The 15,555-nt window shown below is 35.1% G+C and overlaps 1 protein-coding gene across 4 annotated transcripts in view; it reads left to right on the top strand.

Moving 5' to 3' along the window:
* Positions 1-15,555, top strand: part of INPP4B (inositol polyphosphate-4-phosphatase type II B) — an 813,118-nt gene that overhangs the window by 228,981 nt on the left and 568,582 nt on the right. The gene's annotated exons all lie outside the window — the stretch shown is intronic.

Genomic DNA, 15,555 nt, shown 5'->3' with positions numbered 1-15,555 from the left:
TGTTTGAGAAAATAGAGGGCTTATTTTTTAAATTTTTATTATACTTTTCTAGATCTTAGAGGTAAAAGTATAGTTTTCTTACAAGGGTATATTGTGTAGCTGTGAAGTTTGGGCTTTTAGAGTGCCCATCACCCAAATACTCTACAATGTACCCAATAGGTTGTATTTAATTCTTCATACCCTTCCTACCCTCCCCACCTTTTGGAGTCTCCAGTGTCTATTATTCTACTCTGGATACCCATATATAACTGCTGTTTAGCTCCCACTTACAAGTAAGAACATGTGCTTTTTGGCTTTCTGTTTCTGAGTCATTTCACTTAGGCTAATGGCTCCCAGTTTTATCCATGTTGCTGTAAAAGACAAGATTTCATTCTTTTTCATGGCTGAGTGGTAGTCCATGGTGTATATATAGCATATTTTAAATTCAGTAATCCATCAATGGACACTTAGGTTGATTCCATGACTGCTATTATGAATAATGCTGCACATGAAAAGATGCTCAACATCTTCAGCCTTCAAGGAAATATAAATGAAAACTAAAATAAGACAAAAATTTATGCTCACCAGAATGGGTAAAATTTAGAAGAGTTGGGGTACAGAAAATAATTCCCCAAAATATGGCTCTTTAACGTGCTAAGCACCTTAAAAATTGAGAGGTCTCAGAAATAAGCCTCCGACCTTCTCTTGCCTCCTTGTCTCTCTAATCCTCTTTACAGAAGCACTGGGAGATACTTTCTCTGAAGTTTCTTTATCTAAGAAAGCTTATTTCCAAAAGAAATGTGTTATGTTTTAAGACTCTATCTCTAGGAATCTCATCAAATAATCAGGAAAGATCAACCACCAAAGAAGAGAAGCAACTTGGAGTCATCACCACACTGAGAAAGACATTTTGTCCATTCTGAGGGCAGCACCAAGAGATTTCCTTGGGTGGGGCTGGGGGGCTTTATCTGCATAAACGTGTCTATCTTTGTTTCTCTGCAGTTCTGCCCCTCACCTTGTCCATCTAGCTTCCAAATAGAATCATTTATAAAATAATATCTAACACCTGAGTCCATACATCTCTCCCATATAAAGAGATTATTATTCCTCAAACATATGGCCCCTCTTTAAGTCTCATATTTTGTATATGACTTCCGTATTTAGGCACATTATGAATTTGTATGCCTTTTTTCTCCTATTAATCTGGCTTTTGTCAGTTTATTTTCAGTGAACCTTCAGTGGGCATAGAGGAAGCATTCTCTCAACCCCTATGAAAAAGTGAAACTGTCAAGTTGTAAACTAAAAATAAAATCTTAAGCACCCCACTGACTGAAGAGACACCCTCTTGGCCAAGGGGACCTCAGGAAAACCTTAAAAACTGAATTCCCAGCCATGATGGGAAGGGAGGTCAGACATACCTTGTTATACTCTCTCCCTTTTGGAGTTTAGGCACAACTGACTAGCATTAATAAAAATTAATAAAAATAGAGATCATGACACTAACTAGATGGACTCTTTGTGACAGTAAGATACTGAATCATAAATAGGACCTAAGGCCATGCTAGGCAAGGGTTAACTCACACACTCCTACAGGTCACTCTGACCTAGTTTATTGGTTAACAGACTTCCTTATCTTAACTTAAAACATTCCTTTCTGCTGACTCCAAGTTTGTAGACGAAGCTTTACTGCTTTAACCAATTGCAAATTAAGGAATCTCTTAATCCACCTATAACCTGTAGATATCTACCTTTTTGGACCAAACCAACATATACCTTCCATGTATTGATTTAGTACTTTGCCTGTAACTCCTCACTTTCTAAAATGTGTAAAACCTCCTCCCTTTCTAAAATGTATAAAACCAAAGTGCAGTCTAACTTCTGCAGATGCACTGTCTCAGGATCTCTTCACATTGTATTCCTCGATACATAGTCATACTGACTCAGAACTAATATTTTAAAATAAAAACAAATAAACAAAAAATGAATAGTGCTGTGATAAACTTATGACTTCAGGTTTCTTTCTGATATAATGGTTTCTTTTCCTTTGGGTGGATACTCAGTAGTGGAATTTCTGAATCAAAGGGTAGTTCTAATTTTAGTTCTTTAGAAATCTCCATATGGTCCTCCATTGGGGTTGCACTAATTTAGATTTCCACGAATAGTCTATAAGCATTCCTTTTTCTCTGCATCCTCACCAACATCTGTTGTTTTTTGACCTTTTAATAATAGTCATTCTGACTAGGGTAAGATGGTATCTCATTGTGGTTTTAATTTTCATTACTCTTAAGATTACTCATTTTTCCTATATGTTTATAGGTCACTTTACGTTTTCTTTTGAAAAAATGTCTGTTCATGTCCTTTGTCTACTTTTTAATGGAGTTGTTTCTTTTTTGTTGAGCTGTTTGAGTTCCTTTGGTTCTGGATATTAGCCCTCTGTCAGATGCATTGTTTTCAAATATTTTCACTAATCCTGTAGGTTGCCTGTTTACTCTGTTGATTATTTGTTTTGTTGTGCAGAAGCTATTCAGTTTAATTAAGTCCTATTTGTGTATTTTTGTTTTTGTTGCATTTTCTTTTGAGGACTTAGTCATAAATTCTTTGCCTAGGCCAACGTCCAGAGGAGTTTTTCCTAGGTTTTCTTCCAGGAGTTTTATAATTTCAAGCCTTACATTTAGGTCTTTAGTCCGTCTTTAGTTAATTTTTGTATATACTGAGAGATAGGGGTTCACTTTCATTCTTCTGTATATGATTATCAAATTTTCCTAGCATCATTTATTGAACTGTGTGTTCTTTCCCTAGAGTATATTTTTGACAACTTGCTTGTAGGTATGTAGCTTTATTTTGTTGTTTTTTGTTTGTTTGTTTGTTTGTTTTGAGACAGAGTCTTTCTCTGTCACCCACGCTGACTGGAGTGCAGTGGCTTGACCTTGGCCTACTGCAACCTGCACCTCCAGGGCTCAGGTGATTCTCCTGCCTCAGCCTCCTGTGGGTTCTTTGTTCTGTTCCATTGATCTGTGTGTCTATTTTTATACCAGCACTATACTATTTTAGTTACTATTGAGGACTTATTTTGATATTTATTTGCTACCCCTTCCTATAACCATCACCACTGTGTTTAAGTATAAGTTTGTATTAACTAAGAATATTACTATAACTTGGTGGGATGCAGTGGAAGTCTGGCTGTTAGTACAACAAACCCTTTATATTTGTGAATTTGGCCTTGGAGGACTCAACCATTTGCAAATAACCTTGAAGATCATGACATCTGATTTTTTACAATTTAATCAAGGTGTGTGAGTAATATACACCATGAGGCTGATGTGTAGGACTAAGTTATTAGGTGACAAGTGAATCTAGCCAAGCACCCAGCATCTAAATATTAATGCTTTTTGCATTCTCCATTTGTTATTGTATAGCTTTTTGTTAAATGATTTAAACATTTCTATTTTTAATGTGATGGAAGGATATAGTCACAGAACATGAGATTCTGGACAGAAATTATGTCTATGAAAAGTCAGAGGTCTCTACAAAGACATATGTGTTATGAATTTTAGATTTCCCAAGGATCTGTAGCCATAGGTCCCTGAAATACTGAGAGTCTACTGCAGTATAATCAGTGTTTGTATGATGGTAACTCCTGAAATTCTATTGATTTCCAGATATAGATGACCTTGGCAGGAGCATGTAACAGTCTTTTAGTTTTGTAATCTCAAAACTATTTTATTGTCTATCCTGTGAAAAATAAAGAGCATGCATTTGTTATCTTCATACTAATATATACCTTATAAAACGTACTACTCACAAATCTATACGTATCAGTTTTGCTTATGTTCAGCTGCATATGGCAGAAATAGTATTTAAAACAAATAGCAGTGTCTTAAACTAGATGGAATTGTATCTCTTTTCCATGTGAAATCTGTAGGTTGATAGTCAAGGACTGTTTGGTAGGTCTCTGATCATCAGGGAGGAAAGCTCTCTTTGTTGAATGTCTCTTCTCATCATGGGTCTGCTCCCTCATGGTACAAAGCAGCAGCTGGATCTCTAGCCGTTACATTCACATTCTAATTAGCAGGAAGAAAGAAAGGAGAACAAAGGCCATGCTTCCCTTCAAGGAAGTTTTCTAGATGGCACTTAACATTATTTCTGATTGAATATAGGGGCCAAAACTTAGCTAGAAATAAGACCAGGGAATAATAACTTTCATTCTAAGTGACAACATATTGAGCTAACAGTCCGGGTTCTGTTACTAAGTGAGGAAAGTGCTATTGACTGAATGTTTCGTTTCCATCAATTTCATAGGGTGTTAAATCCTAACACCCATGGTGATGATATTTGGACATGGGGCCTTTGGGAGGTGATTAAGTCATGAGGGTGGAGCCTTCATAAATGAGATTAGTGCCCTCATAAAAAAGTCCCCAGGGAGTTTTCTTTCCCTTTCCTCCTTGTGAGGTTGTATTGGTCGGTGCAAAAATAATTGCAGTTTTGCCATTACTTTTTAAAATGGCAAAAACTGCAATTCTTTTTACAGCAACCTAATCTCAAGTTTTCTGTAAACCAGGAATTGGGCCCTTACCAAACATCAAATATGTTGGTACCTCGAACTTGGACTTCTTGGCCTTCAGAACAGCGAGAAATACATTTCTGTTGTTTTTAAGCTACTTAGTCTGTGGCATTTTTGTTGAAATAGCCAAGAAGGATCAAGATATAAAGAACAGATATTGCAGTGAGCACATAGCAGTCTCTACACACTATACATTAAATAACTGTGAGGCCTAATTTCTTAGTTATTCTATAAAAACTAAATATAGGCAAGAGTCTTAATATTTTCTTTCTGCATACAAATGAATCATTTCATCTAACAAAGCGTGGATCACTCACTTCAGAGGCAGAAGCAGCAGGGAGAGTGAGCTTCCTTTGCCAACTCCTTGGCTATTCCTAGAGAGCTGCAATCAGCAGCTGCCTTTTAAACAGCCATATCTTGAAAGAACTCACTGTCTTCTCCTGCCTCCATTTTTTCTCCTGAAAGTGGTTAGTTGGGCGGAAGAGGGATGATTTGCATACCATGTGCAAACAGGGTATGCAAACCTATTGAGGTCCAAAAAAATAATGCGTGTATACCTGTGTATGCTATGCAGTGAGCTACAGAAACCTGTCCTTAAAGAGGGAACTTCCAGGCCAGACAAGGTGGCTCAAGCCTATAATCCCAGCACTTTGGGAGGCTGAGGCTGGTAGATCACCTGAGGTCAGGAGTTTGAGACCAGCTTGACCAATGTGGTGAAACCCCGTCTCTACTAAAATTACAAAAATTATCCAGGCATGGTGGCGTGCACCTGTAATCCCAGCTACTTGGGAGGCTGAGGCAGGAGAATCGTTTGAACCTGGGAGGCGGAGGTTGCAGTGAACCGAGATCATACCACTGCACTGCAGCCTGGGTGACACAGCCAGACTCTGTCTCAAAAAAAAAAAAAAAAAAAAGAAAAAAAGACGGAACTTCCAGAAGGAAAATTAAGTGTTTGAAAAGCCAATCTATTTTTTGCACACAAATATTTTTTTTTTTTACAAATGAAAAAATAAAAGATATATTTTTTAATGTTAGGCCAGATAAAAGTGTTTAATTCATAGTTATGAGTATGTTATATACTTACCATTACTTGCTTTTCCTTGAAGCTAACAAAATAAAGCAAGACAAACAAATGTGAAATATTACAGATACTTATAAATACCAGCATATATTCTGGTATGGTTTGGATCTGTGTCCTTGCCCAGATCTCATGTCGAATTGTAACCCCCAATGTTGGAGGTGGAACCTGGTGGGAGGTGATTGGATTATGGGTATAGATTTCTCATGAATGGTTTAGCACCATCCCTTGGTGCTGTTCTCCTGATAGTGAGTTCTTTCAAGATATAGTTCTTTAAAAGTGTGTAGCACCTCTCCTCTCTCTCTCTTGCTCCTCCTCCTGCCATGTAAGATATGCCATGCCTGCTTCCCCTTTGCTTTCTGTCATTATTTAAAGTTTCCTGAGGCTTCCCTGGAAGTCAGGTGGATACCAGCATCATGCTTTCTGTATATCCTGCAGAACTGTGAGCAAACTAAATCTCTTTTCTTTATAAATTACTCCGTCTCAGGTATGTCTTTGTAGCAGTGCAAGAATGGACTAATACATATTCTGTGGTGGTCCAAGAAAACTTAGGTTTCAGCATCAAAGTCCTAGTAGATTTAAAAATTGATGAACCTGAATCTTATTTTTTTTTTAATTATGCTTCCATTGGCATGCAGCTTTTCAGTTTGTAATGTGTGGGAATGTGTGTACACATACAAACATATATTTCTCAGTTAATTTTCAAAAATATTCTCAGGGTAATAAGTTTAAGATCAATATAGAATCAAATAATTTCAAAGTTGGTGATCATGTGTTCTAAACTTTCGAGGTCCGTAAAAATAATGCAGTTTTTCTAATACCAGACAACTAATTAGGAGTATAGCTATAAACATAGATATAGGGAATACTCTGTCTAAATTTTTAAATTTACAAATATGAAAAGCATATGCTGTTAAACTAAATGTCATTTAATTCTGAGTATTGTTTATTTAACCTCTTAATTTTTATTAAATATACAATCTTAACAGTGTTGATTATGTTAAAATTACACCATCTAATGCAGTAGTAACTACCCTCAGATGGCTATTTGAGGTTAAATTAAGATATTATTCTGTTCTCACACTACTAATAAAGACATACCTGGACTGAGTAATTTATAAAGGAAAGAAGTTTATGGATTCACAGTTCCACATGGCTGGGAGGCCTCACAATCATGGTGGAAGGCAAAGGATAAGCAAAGGCACATCTTACATGGTGGCAGGCAAGAGGGCTTGTGCAGAACTCCCATTTATAAAACCATTAGATCTCATGAGACTTATTTACTACCATGAGAACAATATGGAGGAAACTGCCCCCTTGATTCAATTATCTCCACCCGACCCCACCCTTGACACATGGGGTCTGTTGCAATTCAAGGTGAGATTTGGGTGGGGACACAGCCAAGCCATATCAATTGACTAACATAAAAATATCTATATCCTCAATCCTATTAGCTAAATTTCAAATGCTCAGTAGCCAGATATGGGTAGTGGCTACCATATCCACCAGTGTAAATTATACATTTCCGTCATCTAGAAAGTGCTATGTTAGAAGGCTATTCTGTTCACTACTTCTTAGGAAATTATAATTACATTCTTGTTTCAGCTGGTGCATGGGAGTGTTATGAACAGTGAGCAAGCAAACTAGCAGTATCAAAAGGGCTGAGAAAACAGTTGACTCTTCAAGAAACAGTTTTCCTATTCAAGAGAAAATGAGTATGTGTGAAATTAGAATAATAAGTGCAACTAAGCAGATAAGTGGTTTTTAGGAAGTCAGCATCATGGATATTTATAGATGGTATCTTAGATAAGCTTTTTTTGGAGAAACATTTTGAATCATAATTTTTATCAGTGATAAAGCCTTTTGGAGACAGTATTAGAAGTATTCATTTCAGGGACTTGTCAGTAAAGTTGTAAAGACTTTGAATTAATATGATATCCAACAATGTGAGGCTAAACATGGTAATCTTTTGAGAAAAGGGGAAAGGGAAGTACCCCAGAGAAACAGGAGAGAAAACTATATTTTTTTTCTTTTAGGATAGAAAAACACATTTACTTATGTGCACAGAATCACATACTTAAAGCCTCCGTTCTTTTTGAGTTGAAACATTCAAATTGATTTTGGCTGATGAATTAAATGAGCCTCTCAGCAATTAGTAGGCAACCTCAGCGTGCTCTGATCCTTCCACATACAGCCTTTTGGTCTTAATGTTAATTATAATAAACATAAATAAGTATTTATCTTTAAATATAAATAGATATGTTTAATAATATTTTTCATTACTAGAAAATTATTAGGAGGTATAAGCAGGGGATCTAACTGAAGAGAGAAACCTCAGAAAAACAATAAGAGAACAAAATTATTAGGAAATACAGATTCAAAGAAAGGAAATCTCATTATAGAGTTAGAGGAAAAAGGCACTTCATGTAGCAAGACTGAACTTCCTTTGAAGCATAAATAAGAGTTTGAGAGGGGAAAAAGGAAGGGAGGCTCCTCTAAGTCAGGGATGAGCAGTCCTGAAGATTCAAATGTACACACAATATGACAAGGGTGGGGGTTGGTGAACAGACCCTGAGGAAGCATGATGGGAACAAAAAGTGTGTGTGTGAAGTTAGTATAGCAGCACTGGCTAGAGAGGTGAGATACAGTGAAGACAGAGAGGATCTTGAAAGTAACAGTTATTGGCTGTGCATGCAGTTGTCAAAGGCAGCCTCTGTTGAAATTTTGTTTGGAGAAGGGCTCGACCAAACTGGTCTTTCAAGATGGTAAGTCCTAGAGGGTGTTGTACAGGGTAGGTCAGAGAAAGAGAGAGTGGAGACCAGAGGGTACTTCTGTGACCTAGGAAGTCCACAAATATTTAATGAGCACCTACTATCTTCCAAGTATTGTTCTAGGCATTCTAGGCATTGACAATACAGTAGAGAATATGCCAGAGACAGATTTCAAGTGCAACAGGTGGAAGATTATAGGGTATTAAAAAAGAAAAACATAGTTAGAAGGTATAGAAAACTCACAAATCCTGCATATTCCAGAATGCTGGCATCAAGAAAAGATTTTTTTTAGGCCATTAACATTATCATGTTTATTTTTAATACATTTTCTTCCAACTCACTAGAATGCCAAAAGTGTGGTATTTTCATGAAGGTGAGAGAGTAATTGCCTTTATTATCGACTTTTGTATTATGCAAAAGAGTAAATAAAGGAAAGAAGTCCTGGTAATTCTTCTGGAAAACTCCAAAAGGAAACCTCTGCCTTCATTTTTAGGAAATCATTAACTAATGGGCAGGTGCAGCAGTCACTGCACTGTTTATAATTAGAAGACAATAGGCCCTATTGATGATTCATTCATTTATTTAAAACAAAAAACCAAACAACTTCTTTAATGCTTGTGCTCTGAAAATATAGCAGTAAATATGTAAGATCATGGAAAATGTTTGGGGTGGCAGAGTACCTGGGGAGCATAGAATAAGGTTGAATGCAGATGTCCTGGGAAGGTTTCTTGGCAGCTTTGTCCATAGAGGAAGCTACTGCCATTTGCCCCATAGAACAGGAATATAACATTCATGTTGAGAAACTGATTTATTGAGGAATTGAGGGCAATAGTGGAAGGGTCTTTTCTTTTCTCCATCCCTACAAGCTTTATTACTTCAACTCTCTTGATCCTGGAAGCTAATAAGTGTTCTTTTTTAAAAAAGTATATTATCTTTCTAAATTTGTATATCTTCTCTGTAATTGCACTGTAAAACAAGGCTAATGTGAATGTGCAAAATAAAATTGAAAGTACTGTAAATCTGTACATAAAACATTAATGTATTATTAATTTTAAATTTGTTTTGTGCATAGACATCTGGAAAAAATAGTTTTATGTTTTTATTTTGGATCAGCTGGACAGACCAGAATGCAAATGCAGTATATATTCTCTAGAGACCAAGAGGTTTGAATGCAGACTAATAATGTTGGGATCAAGCTTTATGTTAGCCGGGACTGGAGCACTTAAGAAACATGTAAAGCTACAGATATATATAAATAGGCAGCAATTTCTAAATGCCTCATATTAGCTTACCTAACTAGAGGAAGCTCAGAGTGTATAGTAATGAAAAAGCTACTGCTATAGCCTTTAATATAGTAACTCATTTAAACATTTGCATATATTTAATTAATTAGTTTTATATGTAAATAAAATCTTATCTGCTTTCCATATGTTACCGCAACATTCAACAAAAAGGGAATAATTAATTTAATTATTGAATATCTACGTGATAGATTTTACACAGCATTAAAGTTTGTCTTTTTATTTTTTGTCAAAAGGTACGGGGATGTATTTATGCAAAAAATGTTGAGAAACAAATTTGGATATAGTATTATATTTTCATTATAATATGATATATGTGAAACAGAAAACAGTATTACCAAATATAAGTTAATAATCATATTAACATAATGCTATATAGATTTATTTATAGTTCAGATTTCTTTATATATTTAGTTTTCTAATTATTCTATAATGATTAGACATTATCATTTAATAAGTAAAAAAGCAAAAGTAAAATTTAAACAATTTGTTACTTTTCTTTGTATTTTTTTAATTTATAATGTGATATATAATATATATACACATTTATTGCATATTCCAAAATACATTTCACCTTATTTCCTTATTATTCAATAGGAGGCAATTTGACAAAGTTCTAAAACAAAAATAAAATTTCTGTTTTTTATACAATTTACATAGAATAAAACTGATAGATTTACTATTTTCAGAGTTTTTAGCTACTTAGTTCCTTTTATTTTTCTTTTTTTAAAATTTTTAAATTATACTTTAAGTTCTAGGGTACATGTGCACAATGTGCAGGTTTGTTGCATATGTATACATGTGCCATGTCGGTGTGCTGCACTCGTTAACTCGTCATTTGCATTAGGTATATCTCCTAATGCTATCCCTCCCCCCTCCCCCCAGCCCATGACAGGCCCCCAGTGTGTGATGTTCCCCTTCCTGTGTCCAAGTGTTCTCATTGTTCAATTCCCACCTATGAGTGAGAACATGTGGTGTTTGGTTTTCTGTTCTTGCGATAGTTTGCTGAGAATGATGGTTTCCAGCTACATCCATGTCCCTACAAAGGACATGAACTCATCCTTTTTTATGGCTGCATAGTATCCATGGTGTATATGTGCCACATTTTCTTAATCCAGTCTGTCACTGATGGACATTTGGGTTGGTTCCAAGTCTTTGCTATTGTGGATAGTGCCGCAATAAACATACGTGTGCATGTGTCTTTATAGCAGCGTGATTTATAATCCTTTGGGTATATACCCAGATTTAAACAATTGTTAAACAGTTTGTTATTTTTCTTTGTGTTTTAAAAAATTTGCCTCTGATTTTCAAATACTTAAAAGACATACATGCACCACAGATAATTGAAATTGTCATTTTCAGTAATCCTTACTTGATCTGAGTCCAGAGTAAACTGATTTTAGTATTTTTCTCTATTGAAACAGAAATGTAGCCAGAAGCTTCCTCATGGAATTTTAGCACTTTCAAGGCCAGAGTGTTGCATATGAAAAGACTGAAAAATTCCTTTAGGCAGACATTCTTAAGGATCCAAAATATTTGAAAATATGTATTTGAACAGCTGTGTTTTAATCTGATATTTTAAAATTGTTTAATGCTTTTTTACCCTTTTATTGATATATAAAAATTTACACTGTATAGAGTGTGTTTTATATGCAAAGAATGTGTAATGATCAAGTCAGGGTAATTGGGGTTTATCATGAGTGATAAACCTTGAGTTGCTTATTTTGTTTATGTTGGTATTGCTTCAAGTCCTGTCTTCTAGTTACTTTGAAATATATGTAATATTGTTGCTAGTACCTTGATCTACTATCAAACATTTGACTTATTTCTTCTATCTAAGTGTATGTTTGTACTCATAATCGACCTCCCTTCATATCTCCCTTCCCCACCCTTCCCAGTCTCTGATATCTGTCATTCTAGTTCTATTCTCTGTATGAGATTAAGGTTTTTTAGTGCCCACAAATGAATGAGAATATGCAGTATTTGTCTTTCTGTGCCTGGCTTATTTCACTTAACTTAATGACCTCCAGTTCCATCCATGTTGCTGCAAATGACATGATTTCATTCTTTTTTAATTGGTCAATAGTATTCTATTATATATGTATACCACATTTTCTTTATCCATTTGTCCACTGATGGGCACTTAGGTTGATTCAGTATCTTTGCTATCGTGAATAGTGCTGCAATAAACATGCAAGTACACGCAGTTCTTTGATATATTGATAGATATTTGGACAGATAGTAGTGAGATTGCTGGGTGGTGTAGTAGTTCTATTTTTTGTTTTTTTTGAGAAATCCGCATACTGTTTTCCATAGTGGTTGTACTGATTTAGATTCCCACCAGCAGTATGCATTCTCACCAGTATTGTTTATCACTTGTCTTTTCTAACTGGGGTGAGATGATGTCTCATTGTAATTTCTATTTGTGTTTCCCAGATGATTAATGATGTTGAACATTTTCTCATATACCTTTGACAATTCGTATGCCCCCCCTTTTTTTAAAAAAATGTGCATGCATGACCTATGCTAACTTTTTAATAGGATTACTTGTTTTTGTACTGTTGAGATGGTTGAGTTCTTTATGTATTTTGAATAGCAGTCCCCTGTTGGATAAGTAATTTGCAAATATTTTATCTCATTCAAGAGATTGTCTCTTTAATGTGTCAATTGTTTCTTTTGCTGTGTAGAAGTTTTTAGTTTAATATAGTACCATTTGTCTATTTCTGTTTTTATTGCCTGTGTGTTTTAGGTCTTAGCCATAAAATCTTTGCCTAGCCAATGTCCTGAAGAGTTTTCCTTGTGTTTTCTTCTACTAGTTTTACAGTTTCTTCTAGTTTTACAGTTACAGGTCTTCTATGTAAGTCTTTAATCCATCTTGAGTTGACTTTTGTGTATGGTAAGAGATAGTGGTTTAGTTTCAGTTTTCTGCATATGGTTATTCAGTTTTCCTGTCACCATTTATTGCAAATTGGTCAGGTTGCAATTTTTGTTTCTTTGGAGTCAATCTTGGTAGGTTGACTGTAAATACGTGTTTCTGGTGGCTTTGTCAAAGATCAGTTGGCTATAAATATGTGGATTTATTTCTGACTCCTCTATTCTGTTCCATTTGTCTATGTGTCTGTTTTTATACCAATAGTGTTCTGTTTTGGTTATCACAGCCTTCTAATAGGTGTTGAAGTTAGGTAGTGTGATGCCTCCAGTTTTGTTCTTTTTGCTTAGGATTTTTTTGGCAATTCAGGCGCTATTTCGGTTCTGTATGAATTTTAGGAATGTTTTTTCTAATTCCATGAAAAATGACATTGGTGTTTTGATAGATATTGCATTGTATTTGCAGATGGCTTGGGAAGTATGGTCATTTTAACAATATTAATCCTTCCAATTCATGAGCACGGGATGTATTTCCATTTGTTTATGTTCTCTTCAATTTCTTTCATCAGTGTTTTGTAGTTCTCCTTGTAGAGACATTTCACTTCTTTGGTTAAATTTATTTTTAAGTATTTTTTGTAGCTATTGTATATGGGATTATTTTCTTGATTTCTTTTTTGACAATTTCAGTATTGGTGTATAGAAACATTACTAATTTTTGCACATTGATTTCACATCCTGCAACTTTACAGAATTTATTTGCAGTTCTAGGAGTTTTCTGTTGGAGTCTTTTGGTTTTTCTAAATATAAGGTCATGTCATCTGGAAAGAGACAGATTTAACTTCCTCTTTTCCAATTTGGATGTTTTTTATTTCTTTTCCTTGCCTGATTGCTCTGCTAGAACTCACAGTGTTATGATAAATAGGAGTGGTGAATTTGGGCATCCTTGTCTTGCTCCAGTTCTTAGAGGAAAAGCTTTCAAATTTTTCCATTCAGCATGATGTTAGCTGTGGGTGTGTAATATATGACTTTTATTATTTGAAAGTATGGTTCATCTATACCTAGTTTGTTGAGAAGATTTTATCATGAACAGGTGTTGAATTTTCAAATGACTTTTCTGCATCTATTGATATGATCATAAGATTTTTGCCCTTTATTATGTTGATGTTACATATCACATTTATTGATTTGCATGTATTGAACCATCCTTGCATTTCTGGGATAAATTCAACTTGATCATGATGTATTATCTTCTAAACATGCTATTGAATTTGGTTCACTAGTACTTCATTGAGGATTTTTGCATCTGTGTTCAGCAGGGGTATTGGCCTGTACTTTGTGTGTGTGTGTTCTTGTCTGGTTTTGGTATCAGGATAATTCTGTTGTTATAAAATGAGTTAGGGAGAATTCCCTTTCTTTCAATGTTTTTGGAATAGTTTGAAGAGAATTGGTATTAGTTCTTCTTTATGCATTTTGTAGACTGTTACAGTGAATCCCTCTGGTCTTGGGTTTTTCTTTCTTTGGAGACTTTTTAGTTACTGATTCAGTCTTGCTACTTATTATTGGTCTGTTTAGGATTTCTGTTACTTTCTGATTTTATTTTGGTAGGTTTTATGTTTCCTGGAATTTATCCATTTTTTTTTAGGTTTTCCAGTTTGTTCTCATGTAATTGTTCATAATGGTCTCTGATAGTCTTTTTTCTTTTCTGTGATATCAGTTGTAATATCACCTTTTTTCATTTCTGATTTTTTTGTCTCTCATCTCTTCTTAAATGAGTTAGCATTTTATAAATTTTGTTTATCTTTTCAAATAATCAGCTTTTAGTTTTGTTGATCCTTAGTATTTTTTTCTTTCTTTCAACTTTTAAGTTTGCGGTATATGTGCAGATGTGCAGGTTTGTTACATAGGTAAATGTGTGCCATGGTGGTTTGCTACATGGATCATTCCATCACCTAGGTATTAAGCCCAGCATCCTTTAGCTATTTTTCCTGATGTTCTCCCTCCCCACCACACCCCTCTCTGACAGGCCCCAGTTTGTGGTATTCCCCCAGTGTGTCCATGTGTTCTCATCATTCAGCTCCCACTTATAAGTGAGAACATGCAATATTTGTTTTTCCTTTTCTGCATTAGTTTGCTGAGGATGGTGGCTACCAGCTCCATCCATGTGCCTGCAAAGGACATGATTGTGTTCCTTTTTATGACTGCATAGTATTCCATGGTGCATATTTACCTTTTTCTTTATCCAGTCTATCATTTTCTTTGTCCAGTCTATCATTGATGGGCTTTTAGGTCAATTCGTGTCTTTGCTATTGTAAATAGCACTGCAATAAACATATTCATGCATATGTCTTTATAATAGAATGATCTATATTCTTTTGGGTATATAACCAGTAATGGGATTGCTGGGTCAAATGATCTTTCTGCCTCTAGGTCTTTGAGGAGTCACCGCACTCTCTTCCACAATGGTTGAACTAATTTACACTCCCACCAATGGTGTAAAAGTGTTCCTTATTCTCTACAATGTCACCAGCATCTATTGTCTTTTGACCTTTTAATCATAGCCATTCTGACTGGTGTGAGACGATATCTCATTGTGGTTTTGATTCACATTTTCCTAATGATCAGTGATGTTGAGCTTCTTTTCATATGTTTGTTGGCTGCATCTATGTCTTCTTTTGAAAAGTGTCTGTTCATGTCCTTTGGCCTGATTTTTAATGGAGTTGTTTGTTTTTCTTGTTTACATTCCATGTAGAATAAATTTTAAAATAGTTTTTTTCTAATTCTGTGAAGAATGTCAATGGTAGTTTCATGGGAATAGCATTGAATCTATGAATTATCTTGGGCAGTATCGCCATTTTTACAATATTGATTATTTCTATCCATGAGCATGGAATGTTTTTCCCTTTGTATCCTCTCTGATTTCTTTGAGTAGTGGTTTGTTGTTCTGCTTGAAGAGGTCCTTCACTTCCCCTGTTAGCTGTATTCCTAGGTATTTTATTA

The sequence above is a fragment of the Macaca mulatta genome, chromosome 5 (assembly GCF_049350105.2).
Source record: "Macaca mulatta isolate MMU2019108-1 chromosome 5, T2T-MMU8v2.0, whole genome shotgun sequence".
Lineage (NCBI taxonomy): Eukaryota > Metazoa > Chordata > Mammalia > Primates > Cercopithecidae > Macaca > Macaca mulatta.
Note: the sequence above shows the minus strand (reverse complement) of the source record. Positions and strands in the feature narration are given on the sequence as shown.